The sequence below is a fragment of the Urtica dioica genome, chromosome 9, assembly GCF_054948205.1.
Source record: "Urtica dioica subsp. dioica isolate 48M chromosome 9, U.dioica_male_clone48M_v1_H2, whole genome shotgun sequence".
Taxonomy (NCBI): domain Eukaryota; kingdom Viridiplantae; phylum Streptophyta; class Magnoliopsida; order Rosales; family Urticaceae; genus Urtica; species Urtica dioica.
This window is the reverse complement of record NC_142764.1, coordinates 432,736-449,208: the sequence shown is the minus strand read 5'-3', so window position 1 is coordinate 449,208 and position 16,473 is coordinate 432,736.

The following is a 16,473-nucleotide window of genomic DNA, read 5'->3' as shown; positions in this document are numbered from 1 at the left end:
ATCTCATATAAAATAAACACGCTACAAGTTCTCTTTCGGAAAATCCACTCACCATCACGAGGAAACCTGATCTACTAATGATAAAATTTCCATTTTTAAGGTATCCTTTCGACGAGATACATAGTCACTTACTTAAAGTTAAAGAGACATTAAAAAATGTGTTTTTTTGTTTTTGTTTTTTGTTTTTTGTTTTTGTTTTTGTTTTGTTTTTTTGTCAACATATTAGTAATTAGTGATAGATAGTTTTTGGTTGCTTTTTTTCCTTCAAAATTTTCTCAATACATATTAGTATTTAGTGTTAGGTATGTCAAATGTAAATTTTCCATCTAAGGTATGAAAAAAAGGTCTGCTAAATTACAAAAAGGAGATTAGAAAGCTTTATTAAATAACAAAAAGGAGATTAGAAAGCTTTATTAAATAACAAAAAGGAAATACATTAGATGATTTTGTATAATTTTTCTTGATTTATGTTGTGTAATATGATTTTTTTTTATTAAATTAAGTTGTATTGTAATTTCATAATTAATATTTTCTTTAATGGTAAATTTATAATATGCTATTTTTCTAAATTAATTTCAATATAATTATAAAGGGCCATTTTTTTCCTCTCTCTCGCCCAAGGCCCGCAAATTCCTTGAGCCGGCTGTGCAAGACCCATAGGACCCGTCAAGTGGTGGTCAACCCAATTGACCACCTAGGCCACAAAACTGCCCGCCAACTCACAAATATTTTGTTTCTTCTCCGAGGGGAGAACACAATGCTCCCTCATGTCCACCTTCACTTTCCAAAGCCACATAGAGGTTACCACATAGAGTGACGAAACACGCATATTTTTCAACCAAGGCGCGTTAATGACCTTAGACCGAGGTCTCACAAAAACGGGGACTTGGAGACAAAAATTCAATGCCCATAAAGAGGTTCCATAAAATTTCCTCCCTCATGAGGTTGTGAACCCCCAATTGACGATGGAGCCTATTATCACTGACCCATCTCCTCAACATATCTCTCTCATTGACCAAGCATGTGAAAAAAGAGGTTGCACAACGCAACTTGCTGTCGCGATCAATTCCGCGAACAACGCTGACATGATGACCATGTTCCATGAACTATTGGACAAAATGCTTAGTTTAAGAGCGGTACAAACCTTGACCTCGGAGGCCCAATGCATGAGGGAGGGTTCACCGTTATCTTTTTTGGCAAAATAATTTGTAAATGACTTTACAAAGGAAAAAAATGACAAGCTTTACCACATCCAACAATACTAAATATGAATGAGGGTGAAGAGGCAGGCTCCCATCATCACGTGTCAAACATTTTTCCACGTCGATGTAATCTTGGGGATTAAAAATATAAGAACGAACATGGAATTGTCTTAATTTAACCACACATTGTTGGTAAAATTTTAGACAAGTTTGGAAATGACGATTATGGACTTTTTAAAACTCCTACAGACATAGCCAACACTTGCCTAAGAAAAAAAAGGAGAAAGCATCTCTCAAATTTAATATATGAGAGTGATAGGCAGTCTCATGTACTTAAATTACAATACCCGACTTAGCTTACAATGTGAGTAGATTGGCTAGATAGATGAGCAATCAAGGATCTGAAAAATGGAAAGCAATCGTGAGAGTACTTAGCAGGTTTATGCGGTTCATTAATGATTATGGTCTACACTCTATAAGGTATCTCAAAGTTATTCACTACTACAAATGTTGGATTCTACAACCCATTTTCTACAACGCTTAAAATAAGCGTTGTAAAAACTAGGGATTCTACAACGCTTAACATAAGCGTTGTAGAAACAGAGTGTTTCTACAACGCTTATGGCTAAGCATTGTAGAACTTGGGATTTCAATTGTATTATGAAGAATCATTCAGATCCACATAATATAAATACATACTATACTCTAAAATTCTTAATAAATTTTAAACAATAATTTTGCTCAAAAACTCGAGCAACAGATATTAGGTTTTTCCCAAACGAAGGAACATAATAAACATTATTCAAATTTAAAGCGCGGTCTTCAAAAGATAGCGTCACGGATCCCACAGCCTTCACAGATACTAAGCTCCCATCACCCCACTTGAAGCACAAGTCGCCTTTCTCTAAGCTTTTGCTTTTCCTAAAACCAGTCAAGGAGCAGCAAATATGGTTAGTAGCAGTGGAGTCAATAATCCACGATAATACATTATCAACTACTAAGCAAGCTTCGGTAACAAGTACAATACCTTTTTCCTTAGTTTTGAGGTAGGTAGGACAGTTCCTACGCCAGCGACCAGGCTCATTACAGTGTGGCACTTGTCGTTAGACTTGTCCACCTTAGGAACCTTTGGCGTCTTCTTCTTCCACTACAAAATACAGCATTGGGTGCGAGTTTTTTCGCACCTAAAAGTCGCACCCAATGATTGTTGGAATGGATCTAGGGTTTAAGAAAAAGTTTAACACTTCGGTAAGCGGCGGAATTTTTAAAAAATTCTTTTACAAGTAAAACAGTTTTTACTAACCTAGACAAAGAGCAATCACATGTAAATAAATCTAATATGAGCATAATAAATTTACTAACCTCTTTAGAAGCTTGAACGTTGAGAAGCTTTTGGAAAGTTGCAACGTTTGTCTCCCTCGCAACACGTCTCTCTTCCTTTCCTCGGCAACTCGAGCAACCACGAAAGTTTCTATCACTAAATCACTCAAGATAAAAAGGAATTAGTGTGTGGGCACTTTTAAACACTGCGACATAAGAACGAGTCTTGAAGTCGAAGAGCTAAACACTAGGTCAAATGAGGACCTAGGTGCCAAAACAATAAAAACGAAATTGAATAGAGAGAGAGAGAAGAGGGGCGGCCAAGTCTAGAGAGAGAAGCTGTCAATCTCTAAAACTTTCAATATAATTCTTATGAAATGAAATTAATCCACAAGGCCCAATAAATCTAATTTTGGCCGAGTGATACTTGTCATTAAATGACCATGTCAAAAAATTTATTGACATTCATTTCATCATATGTCTCAAAAGACAAAAATACCCTTTTGACAATTTTCGAAAAAACTTGTCTCGTTTTTGTTTTGACTTAGCTTCCAGTTTAACTATTCCTACTCGATGTGATTCGTGACAGTGACCTCATGGATCCAAATGAACAAAGCTTGAGCTAAACACTTGGACTCAAAAGTTCACAAACCTTTTCCAAGTTTAGCTTAATGTCAACTGACTCCACTAAAGAGTTAACACTGAAAATCTCTCGGTTCAAATGAATTTATTTTCTACTCAAGAATTCAACCTAATTGTAATGAGTGGATCCACAGAATATTATCAGTGTTTACCCTTCATGAATATCATAAGCTAGTCAGGATTTACAAAATTGCCATTTTACCCTTCTAGCTGTTATTTCCTCAACTCCTTTGTAGCTTGTGAATAAGTTAGAAACAATGTATTGAAGAGGAGCTAACAAGTCACATTGTTTCATCCAAAAGAGTCAAGACTCAATTTGGACACTGGCCAGTTCATTTATTCACATTCCAAGGAACAAAGCATGAGGTGATATACATTGCATTTCAGCAATCTTGTACATGAATTCCATATCTATGAGAACTTTCAATGCCTCATAACCAGACATCATAGATTCTCCTAACAATCATACTAAGGTCAATAGTCCTTTGACCCTTAGATTGCGAATATATCGTTTTAAGCAAACTACGAAGAGTTTGTTCATGCAAATCTACATTTGTCTCTTCGTAAGTTGTTAAGTTTGTTTATGGACTAAAGACTAAGGTTTTATCATAAAGTTTCAAACACACGAGGAAGTTATTAATGAATAAGCAATCACAAGCAAGAGTCTTCATGAGACTTTATTACATCAAATGTACAATATAAAGACTACAACGCTTCTTGTGGGCACCATTGACAACAAACTCCCACTTGACTCAAAGAAGATGTGTGGAGTCCTTCATGCCTAATCCCGCTCGATGGTTGTCGAAGACCTTGTTTGCTAGGGCCTTGGTGAATGGATCTGCTAGGTTGTCCATAGTTGAGATCTTCTTCACTTCAACGTCTCCGCGCTGCACGATCTCTCGAATCAAATGGTATTTCCTCTCAATATGTTTAGAGCGCTTATGGCTTCGAGGTTCTTTTGAGTTAGCGACAGCCCCACTATTATCACAATAAAGGGTCATGGGCTCGTCGAAGTTTGGAACAACTTCCAAATACTTAAGGAATTTTTTAAGCCATACAGCCTCTTTGGATGCTTCACAAGCTGCCACATATTCTGCTTCCATTGTGGAGTCAGCAATGCAAGATTGCTTAATACTTCTTCACACAACAGCTCCACCATTAAGGATGAACACAGATCCCGGAGTGGATTTCCTGGAATCCTTATCCGCTTGAAAATCGGAGTCGGTATATCCCGTCATAGTCAGGTCAGTACCTGAGTATGTAAGCATCAAGTTCCTAGTTCTTCGAAGATACTTAAGAACATGCTTAACAGCAATCCAGTGCTCAGGTCCAGGGTTAGATTGGAAACGGCTAAATACGCCAACGGCGAAACATATGTCAGGTCTAGTGCAAAGCATAGCATACATGAGGCTTCCTACGGCAGAAGCGTAAGGAATTTTCCTCATATCTTCAATCTCTTGTGCAGTCTTGGGAGACTGGTCCTTAGAGAGTGAAACTCCATGCCTAAAGGGTGTTTGGCCCTTCTTGGAGTCTTGCATCGAGAAGCGATCCATTACCTTATCAATATAAGATGCTTGAGATAGCGACAAAGTCCGGCTATTCCTATCTCGAAAGATTTGGATCCCCAGAATGTACGCGACTTCTCCTAGATCCTTCATATCGAATTGCTTTGCCAGCCAGACCTTAACCTCAGATAACTTACCCACATCATTACCTATGAGTAATATATCATCGACATACAATACCAGAAACACAATTTTACCTTCATGCATTAAATTGTAAACGCACGGCTCATCTATTGACTGTTCAAAGCCAAAGCTCTTCACAGTTTCATCGAATCTAATATTCCATGACCTAGATGCTTGCTTTAATCCATAAATGGACTTAAGCAACTCACAAACCTTGGTCTCTCGACCTTCTTCAACGAAACCGTCTAGTTGAGCCATGTAAATGCGCTCGTCAAGATTGCCATTTAGGAAGGCTGTCTTGAAATCCATTTGCCAGATCTCATAGTCGAGAGCTGCAGTTATGGATAAGAGTATGCGGATGGATTTAAGCATCGCGACTGGCGAGAAGGTTTCTTCATAGTCAATCCCTTCTTGTTGGGTATAACCCTTCGCCACAAGTCGTGCTTTGAACGTCTCGACGTTCCCATCCAGACCCCTTTTCTTCATGTATATCCACTTACACCCTACTGGTTTAATTCCTTTGGGAAGGTCTACAAGTTTCCAGACTTTATTGACATACATCGAGTGCATCTCAACTTTCATGGCGTCAAGCCAAATGTTTGATTCAGAACAAGCCATCGCTTGGCTATAGGAAATAGGATCATCCATGTTAGAGACGGCTACGAGAGAGTCTCCATAAGACATGTACCTGTTAGGCTTTTGAGTAGCCCTCCCACTATGTCAAAGTACTACTTGACGAGATTCTGATGAGTTAGGTTGTGTTTCAGTTGGGGTAAGAACTTTTCTTACAGAGGAAGTAGAAGCTTCCTCACCCAACTTTTTTTCAAGCACAATTTTGCTTGTAGGTTTTGCATCCTTCATAAAGTCCTCCTCAAGGAAACGAGCATTCGTGCTAACGAAAGTCTTATCGTCCTCGGGACTATAGAAGGTAAAACCTTTGGTTTCCTTCGGATATCCAATGAACAGACACAATTCTGACCTACTAGCCAACTTGCTAGTCTTTTGCCTTAGCACGTGTGCGGGGCAACCCCAAATTTTGATGCGGCCAAGATTTACTTTACGACCAGTCCATCGTTCATAAGGAGTACCAGGAACCGTTTTGGACGGAACGTGGTTAAGAATATAAGCGGCAGTTTCGAGGGCATATCCCCAAAAGGAAAGATGGAGTGATGAGTAACTCATCATTGATCTAACCATCTCCATAAGAGTTCGGTTTCTTCTCTCTGACACTCCGTTTTGTTGATTTTGTTAGATCAGAGGATTCAGAAAGTTTGATCCTCTTTGGCTCCCTAATTAGATCATTATCTATTTCGGTGTCTAAAAGTGAAGGTTGAGTGGGATAAATGTAAAAAAGAGCATTCTTCATACATGCATCAGTGACAAAAGAATTATCAGGAAACGAAATACAAATTCCATTCTTAATGAAATTTAAACAATAATCTTGCTCAAATAGACGAGCAACGGATATTAAGTTCTTCCTAAAGGTAGGAACAAAATAAACATTATTCAAGTTTAAAGTGCGGTTTTCAAAAAACAGCGTCACGGATCCCACCGCCTTTACAGACACCAGGCTCCCATCACCCCATTTGAAACAGAACTCGCCTTCCTCTAAGCTTTTGGTTTTCTTGAAACCATTCAAGGAACAACAAATATGGTTAGTAGCAGCGGATTCAAGAATCCACGTTGATACATTATCAGCTACTAAGCATGCTTCGGTAACTAGTACAATACTATGTTTCTTTGCTTTGAGATAGGTAGGACAGTTCTTTTTATCGGCCTTGTGAGGTCTCTTTTTAGTTCCAGAGGCGGAGGCTTTTTTCTCAGTAGCATGTACCTCTCCTTGATTCAAGGAACATTATTCAAGTTTAAAGTGCGGTTTTCAAAAAACAGCGTCATGGATCCCACAGCCTTTGCAGACACCAGGCTCCCATCACCCCATTTGAAACAGAACTCGCCTTCCTCTAATCTTTTGGTTTTCTTGAAACCATTCAAGGAACAACAAATATGGTTAGTAGCAGCGGATTCAAGAATCCACGTTGATACATTATCAGCTACTAAGCATGCTTCGGTAACTAGTACAATACTATGTTCCTTTGCTTTGAGATAGGTAGGACAGTTCTTTTTATCGGCCTTGTGAGGTCTCTTTTTAGTTCCAGAGGCGGAGGCTTTTTTCTCAGTAGCATGTACCTCTCCTTGATTCCTCTTTCTCTTAGTGAGACCTTCAACAGTGTGAAGCTCCTTCATAAGCTTGGTAATAGTGTACTCTAGTTTGTTTATGGAGTAGTTCATCTTGGAGGTATCAAGAGATGCGGGGAGAGTTTCTAAGATCATATCTATGACATTCTTCCCATCAATCTCAGATCCTAGGATTTTCATTTTATTCAGAAAACTAATGATCAGTATCATAAAGTCTCCAACAGGAGTCCTAGCCTGCATATGACAGTTCATAAACTGTCGGACTGCTTGTTGCCTTGCTTGACGTCCTTGCCCTCCAAACATCTCGTGGAGATTGTAGAGTATGTCGGCGGCAGTCTCGATGTCCCGATGTTGTTGTTGCAACACATTGTTCATAGATGCTAAAATATAGCACCTCGCAATCTCATCGGATCGGAGCCAGGCCGCCAGGGCGTCTTTTTCCTCTTGAGTCGAATCTTCATTCGCTTGAGGACAGGGGGTGGTGAGAACCCATTTGTGCTTGTCGACAGTAAGGACTATGTCGAGGTTACGTTTCCAGTCGACATAATTGTCGCCTTCGAGTTTGTTTGAGGAAATAATGGGAGAGAGGGTTGAGAGACATTTTGCATATAAAAGTTTAAACAAGTTTATGATTAGTCTTTGGTTTAGGATTTAAGTTTTTAAACATTTGATAAAATCCAAAGGTATTATAAACCAAACGATAATTTACTCCCTCAAGAGAAGGCCACAAAAAATCTCCATTTATAAGTAAATGACACATCATTAATGCTTAGCCAAGATGTCAATACACCAATTTTGACTAGCCACCTTTTAAATTGGTTTGATCACTCACATCCTTTTGCAGAGCCTCAAGGGATGATTACTAGGGATTGAGCCTAAGTGTGTCTAACCACTTAGTCCAAAAGGTCAACTTTGAAAAACAATCCCCCAAGGGGAGGCCTTGCCTTCATCGTATCACTCTCGGACGTAGCTCATTGAGCAATGATCGAAGCAAAAATGCCTTAGAGTACTCTCATTTAAGAGAGGGCCACAAGAGCGGCTCTTAGTCCCACGTTAATTGCTTCTTTCATTAGTGTTGGGGATCGTGCGTTACAAACAACAAATATAACCCTCCCACTTAGTTTTTGGAGTTGGTACATCAACTCTTATAAGTTCGGAAACGGATTTCCTAGTTAGAGAGCGACAGAGAGGACAACTAGAAGAGAACCCTAGATCTTCATGTTCAGAGCAGTGTTAGTGCATAAAGGCACAAGAGACATACTCGGATCTTTTCCTATTTTCTATTTTGGGAAAGTGCATGAGGGAAGTGTGAACTTCAACTCACTCGAACACTTGAAAGTTTGAGATTACATATCTTTTTATTTTTCGGCTTGTCTACAAGGAGACCTCCCACTCAAATTTTCAAGAGCATATAGATTTTGAACATATGTGATATAGATATAGTTTTGAAAATATTTTGAAAACTTATTTGATTTGGATGACAAAATATTTTCAAGTTTGAAAACGAAAACGGTTTTTCAAGATTCAAACTAGTTTTTGCAAAAATCAATTTCAATTAAACTTTCAAAAAATAAACATTTTAATCTTTCACATCATGTTTATAATCTTATGAAAAACAATTTTTCTCAAGAAAATTTTCTCATTAGAGTTCTATAACTCATGGTAGTGGGGCTGAAAATCCGGATTTCTAAAAAACTGGACTTTCGTAACAGCCGCGCACCTCGGAGTAAAATCACCATAACTGGCGGCTCCAATGTCCTTTTGATCTGAAACCGGTGGAATTGCACAGAGGACAGACAGAGCTTTAATTTGATTCAAGAATCATTAAATTTTGATTTCGGAGCAGAGAGTTATGCCACTTTTACTGCGGGTTTTACTCCAGCTCGAAGAAAAAAGAAATAATTAAAGCTTGGTCCTTTTTAGGTGTGAAAAAGAATCGAGTGTAACGGAACGTTTTAGGATGTTGTTAAAGCTTTTATTTGTGTTTTATTAGCAAGGTAATAGCATGTTATACAAGAAAAAACAACAAGCATAAAACGATTCAAGTAAATAAAAGAAACTAGCAAGACAATATAACTAGTCACAAAATTTACTCGAAATTTTCTCAAACTTAAAACACGTTTTTCAATATAAAAAATAAAAAGCTTTTAGAACTGATTCTAATGTGTTTTAATAACATCTCAAACTCATAGAAAATCAACATGATTTTTAATTTAAAGGCAAGAGCAATAAATAAAAAAATCTAAGAAAACAATTCTAACTTGTCACAAAATTAGTAAACTTTCGAAAACGATTTTCAAGCTCATATTTTTAAATACATGTACATGCATATTTTTGACCATAGCTCTGATACCATTTGTTGGAATTGATCTAGGGTTTAAGAAAAAGTTTAACGCTTCGGTAAGCGGCTGAATTTTAAAAAATTTCTTTTACAAGTAAAACAGTTTTTACTAACCTAGACAAAGAGCAAGCACATGTAAATAAATCTAATATGAGCATAATAAATTTTCTAACCTCTTTAGAAGCTTGAACGTTGAGAAGCTTTTGGAAAGTTGCAACGTTTGTCTCCCTCGCAGCACGTCTCTCTTCCTTTCCTCGGCAACTCGAGCAACCACGAAAGTTTATATCACTAAATCACTCAAGATAAAAAGGAATTAGTGTGTGGGCACTTTTAAACACTACGACTTAAGAACGAGTCTTGAAATCGAAGAGCTAAACACTAGGTCAAATGAGGACCTAGGTTCCAAAACAATAAAAACGAAATTGAATAGCGAGAGAGAGAAGAGGGGCGGCCAAGTCTAGAGAGAGAAGCTCTCAATCTATAAAACTTTAGGATGAATGAAATGTGTAGAATGAGGCTCCTATTTATAGGAGAGGTCTCACCTTCAATAAGGTAGTTTCCTCTTCTATAGAATATCACATATTCATGAGCAATATTGCCTTATTCCTCTTTCATTTGGGCGGCCAAGACTTGCCAAGCAAGTCCTTGGATTTGTTTCCACTTTTATTTGCTTCTCCCTTGAACCATTTGGGCGCCCACCTTGATTTCCTCTTAGGGGAAATTTGTTTCCTCTTTTTCTTTTGACAAATATCTTCACACATTCATGCACAAAATATTCTCTCTTTCTTTGGGTATGTTGGGCGCCTATTTCAATTCTAGAAAGGCCTTCTAGAAGCTTTTCCATTTGTTCATGACAACATGAAAAATGCCCATTAAGAATTTTCAATATAATTCTTATGAAATGAAATTAATCCACAAGGCCCAATAAATCTAATTTTGGCCGAGTGATACTTGTCATTAAATGACCATGTCAAAAAATTTATTGACATTCATTTCATCCTATGTCTCGAAAGACAAAAATACCCTTTTGACAATTTTCGAAAAAACTTGTCTCATTTTTGTTTTGACTTAGCTTCAAGTTTAACTATTCGTATTCGATGTGATTCGTGACAGTGACCTCATGGATCCAAATTTAAAAAGCTTGAGCTAAACACTTGGACTCAAAAGTTCACAAATCTTTTCCAAGTTTAGCTTAATGTCAACTGACTCCACTAAATAGTTGACACTGAAAATCTCTCGGTTCAAATGAATTTATTTTCTACTCAAGAATTCAACCTAATTGTAATGAGTGGATCCACAGAATATTATCAGTGTTTACCCTTCATGAATATCATCAGCTAGTCGGGATTTACAAAATTACCATTTTACCCTTCTAGCTGTTATTTCCTCAACTCCAGTGTAGCTTGTGAATAAGTTAGAAACAATGTATTGACGAGGAGCTAACAAGTCACATTGTTTCATCCAAAAGAGTCAAGACTCAATTTGGACACTGGCCAGTTCATTTATTCACATTCCAAGGAACAAAGCATGAGGTGATATACATTGCATTTCAGCAATCTTGTACATGAATTCCATATCTATGAAAACTTCACAAAGTTACTCATGACATTCTCACAACTTAGTACTTCATTAGTAGGCCCTGTTCGGAATCACATAGTGAGTCCGAACTCTAACTTTCTCAAATGAGAATACGTAAGCTGTGAAAAGGCATGTCTCATTTCAGGATTAAGGTAAGCACGATGCAATTCATACGTAGTGACTTCGAGACATAAGAGGTTAAATGGTTTGTTCTTATCTTGTCTCTAGAAGTGCACTGGTCAATTCAGTATCTTCAAAAGATACCTAGAAGAACTATAGAGTCTCTAACTCTCAATGCCTCGTAACCAGACATCATAGATTCTCCTAACAATCATACTGAGGTCAATAGTCCTTTGACCCTTAGATTGCGAATATATCGTTTTAAGCAAACCATGAAGAGTTTATTCATGCAAATCTACATTTGTCTCTTCGTAAGTTGTTAAGTTTGTTTATGGACTAAAGACTAAGGTTTTATCATAAAGCTTCACACACACAAGGACGAATGAATGAACGTTTCAACTTTTATTAATGAATAAGCAATTACAAGCAAGAGTCTTCATGAGACTTTATTACATCAAATGTACAATATAAAGACTACAACTCTTCTTGTGGGCACCCTTGACAACAATGATACCTTTAGGTGCGACTTTAGGTGCGACTTTTCCGCACCAGAAAATCCGCGCCTAAAGGTCGTAGGTGTGAAAAGTCGCACCTGATGATCATGACTTTTAGGTGCGGTTTTTCGCACCCAAATTCGCACCCATAAGTTACCCGCCAACCTATTGGGTGCGACTTGTCGCACCCAATGGTCTACCTGCCAAACTATTGGGTGCGACAAGTCGCACCCAATGGCCTTCCCGTCATAATTTGGCGGGGAATATTGACCTTTGGGTGCGACGATTCACACCCAAAGGTCTACCCGCTTCATTTTCGGGTGCGGATAGTCGCACCCGATAGTATTTTTAAATTTTTTTTTTGGTTTGTTATGCTTATAAATTCTATGATTGTAATCAAATAGTATGTACTAAATAGTTTATTAATTAGAAAATTCATTAATTAATATTCAGAATAATAATAAAAACTAACCATTTGTTCTTTGATTACAATAATAATTATAATGTACGACAAATAATTAAAAAAATGTTCAATCTTTTCCCTTTCCCTTTCCTCGGTTTGTAAACCACTCCTTGAATGTTTTACTCCCTCTTCCGCCAAATCTTCCTCCGGAACTGCTGCTACCTCCTCGTGCACTGCCGCTCGTACGCGCTCGCTAGAACTCTGCTGAAGCTGGCGGCGTCGTCTGAGCATCTACCATTGAAACTGATGGCGGCGTTGTCTGGTGCATAGGGTGCATCGGAGGCGACGGGTGCATTTGAGGTGACGACGTCGTCTGAGGCATCCTTGGCAACATGCCGGGTGACATCTGAGGCATCTGTGGCATCGTGCCGGGCGACATCTGAGGCAAGGGTGAAAACTTCTGCGTAAACACGAACAGTTGTCGCTGTATCTCCTCCATCTTTGCGAGGCTCGCCTCATCTCCTCCATAGCGACTTGTTGTGCCGCCAACTGAGCCTGGAGCTCGCCAACCATTGGATCTCGAACGCGCCGCGACGAGCTTGAGCCTGACGACGAGCTTTCGTCCTGAGCCTGAGCAATTGCCCAAGATGATCTCGGGACCGCTGAACCTATTCCAACATACCAATCTTGACGGTTCCCGAGAATTTCTAGCATCGCGTGCTCCTCTGCGTCGTCCTGGTTAAATACTACGCCTTGCTCTTCTGCTTGTCGCCGAAGATCCGCCAGTAGAGTAACTATCCGCGCCTTTACACATAAAAAAAAATTATCAAAAATTAATTATTATGTAAGTAACGTAATCATAATTATCACATATGACTTACATGTGCTCGTCTCGCCAAATCTGTCGTCCATTCACCTTTTCTATTATGGTGCTTTTGCTCCCATGTCTCTAACGCGGAGCCCAAAGTCCCATCATCCTTACTCTGCAATTGTTATGAGAATATAAGTATTGAATTTATTTCAAATTAAGTATTTCAAAATTAGAATAACTTACGTTCAAATGACAATGAGCCAAGAAAGAAAGAGATCCTTGCGTCGACCTCGTCTTCTTCTTCTTCTTCGAATTCTCCTTGTTGCGATTAGACTTTTTCTGCAAATAATTAATTTTGTCATTATTCAATCTGATAAAGATATTGTGATTTATTACAATCATATATTACGTACCTTCCAATCGTCAGTTGCGAACTCGTCTACCACCGCCTCCCAATCCTCTTTCTTATATCCCGGTGGTGTTTCCGCCTTAGCGTTTTCTTTGCTCCCGCAACACTCTAACCTGAACTTCTCTGATAGCTTGGACTTCTGATTGAGTCGCCAGATCTTGGAATTTCGAATGATAGCCTGATCAATCGTATTCTGAAAGCAATCCGCAGGCAGATCATCGCCGGTGTCAGGATCCGTGTACACAAATCTGAACTCAGAATGAAGTGCGCTCAAAATAGCAGCCAACGTCTGGGGCGTCACTTCACTCCAATCACGAGTCGTAGGCGGGATATGTGCTTTCACCAAAGCACCGAGGCGGTTGTCAACCTTTTTATTTTCTTTCCTTATCTCTTGATAGAAGGTTTGGTTTATTGGGTCCCACTTGACCACCTTCGCACCAGGTACACCATGTGTTGCTCGCGCCGACGTCGAGCCGGTTGTTGGTCCCCTTGATTTCTTAGGACCTTGGGAATCAGATTCCTATGACGGACCTTGAGAACCCGGTCTCTGTGGCGAATCTCCACCAGAACTTGAAGCGGTCGACATCCTATAAAATGAAAACAACATTTGTAAATTGACATCGTATAAAATAAAACAACATTTGTGAACATACATCACAAAACAAAAGGGAACAACATCATACAAAAATGTGGGTGACACCACATATTTTTTTTATTAAAAGACCTCACATATGGCGGAGGAAAACCGTCATCACTGCCTATATCAACATCAACATCAACATCAACATCTTCTCCCTAAAAAACGATGCGTTCCTCATGATCATCAACATCAACATCAACATCTGTAAATTGCTGTCTCTGCTCAAGGGTCAAAACGTACGACGCTCGCGGTTTGTAATACCCACCTCCATTTGGTTCCAAGTGCAAAGCGGTCTTGATGCCCAAGTCCGTCAAATCAAGCCTCGCCTTCTCGGTGTCATAGTTCTTCTTTTCCAAGCCGAGCATCGTCCCGAGAAGATTCTCACACACGTTCTTCTCTACATGCATCACGTCCATGTTGTGTTTCAACTGCGACTCAGACCAGTACGGCAACTCGTAAAAGATGCTTTTCTTGGTCCAATTCAGTTCGCACTCAGCTAGCTTTCGTTTTTTGCCTACAGAGGCAGGGTGTTTGCCAGTAGTCGTGCAAGAAACACCAGCCAACTGAGCGAGTATGTCTTGCGAAGTCAACTTCTCGGGTTTATTTCGTTTCTCGTGCTTATCTTTGTAGTGATCGTTGCTTTTCCTGAATCGACTTGTCGCACCCAACTTTAAAAAAAATCGTGAAAATTTTCCAGCGCTTGTTTGAGTTTTGGGTCCGACTTTTCGCACCCGAAAGTCTTTTTGGGTGCGACTTTTAGGTGCAAAAAGTCGCACCCAAAAGTCATCCGCATCGGAAAACTATATATGTAGTAGTGTTCTTTTGAACCTTAGGTTGGTTCTTCTTCTCGTCCTTGCGAGGTCTCTTCTTAGATCCAGAGGTGGAGGCGGTAGCATGTACCTCTCCTTGAGTCCTCTTTTTCTTGGTGAGTCCCTCAGCGGTGTGAAGCTCCTTCATAAGCTCGGTAACAATGTACTCTAGCTTGTTCATGGAGTAGTTCATCTTGAAGGTATCAAAAGACTCGGGGAGAGTTTTCAAGATCATATCTATTTTGGTCTCCATCAATCTCAGATCCAAGGATCTCCATTTCGTTTAGATAACTAATGATCAGCATAATATGATCTCTAACGGGAGTTCCATTCTTCATACGACAGTTCATAAACTGTCGGACCGCTTGTTGCCTTGCTTGACGTCCTTGCCCTCCAAACATCTCATGGAGATTGTCGAGCATGTCGGCGCAGTCTCGATATCATGATGTTGTTGTTGCAACACATTGTTCATAGATGCCAAAATATAGCACCTCGTAATCTCGTCGGATCGAAGCCATGCCGCCAAGGCGTCTTTCTCCTCTTGTGTTGAATCTTCATTCGTTTGAGGAGGACGGGGGGTGGTGAGAACTCATTTGTGCTTGTCCACGAGAAGGACGATGTCGAGGTTACGTTTCCAGTCGACGTAATTTTCCCCTTCGAGTTTATTCGAGGAAATGATGGTTGAGAGAGGGTTGAGAGACATTTTTCCTATAAGAGTTGAAACAAGTTTATGATTAGTCTTTGGTTTAGGATTTAAGTTTTTAAGATTTGATAAAATCCAAAGGTGTTATAAACGAAATAACAATCTACTCCCTCAAGAGAAGGCCGCAAAAAATCTCCTTTTATAAGTAAATGACACATCATTAATGCTTAGCCAAGATGTTAATACACCAATTTTGACTAGCCACCTTTTAAATTGGTTTGATCACTCACATCCTTTCGCAGAGCCTCAAGAGAGGATTACTAGGGATTGAGTCTAAGTGTGCAACCTACCACTTAGTCCAAAAGGTCAACTTTGAAAAAACAACCCCCCCCAAGATGAGGCCTTGTCTTCATCGTCTCACTCTCGGACGTAGCTCATTGAGCAATGATCGAAGCAAAAACGGCATACGTGTCACGACCCGCGACCTCTCGTCGGCGGTTCATGGGCCGAGACGGTGGGTTACGTCACAGATCACAACATCAATATATATAACAATATATCTCATATCAGTAGAATCAGAAATAAATAACCATAATACTCATAGCACTAATATTAAACATATTATGATGATATATAAGTGTTATAAGTGTTTATACGAAAAGCTGGGTAAATTTTTCGCGTATAAAGTTTAGGAATTAGAGCCTTATAGCGACTCTTATTTATACACAAGCTCCCGAATTTTAGGTATATATGCAAGGGATAGTTTGGGGATCATAGTTTACAGAAGGGGTTCAACAAAATATAGATATTATTATAGAAGAGTTTGAACCCGAGTGAGTTCCCATTAGCCCAAAGGTCAAGAGATACACGTCCGGTTTTCATCCTCGACTTCCTTGTTCACATCGGCGCCTTGCCCTTCTCTACATTACCAAGGGTCATAAAACTATGAGTCGATTGACTCAGTAAGTGGGAGTCTAACTTAGAAAATAAAGCGACTAATGCCATGTGATAACATGTGACATGCAAACATGCACATAAGAATGCAAGGATGCAAATCTAACAAGTTCTTGAGCATGACTCGTGTGTACACACTCTAACTAGTACTTTTTGTCTTTAAGGTTACACACATCCCCTGCTATAACCTTCAGAACGACAAGAGACCAGCCTTAGACTTCGA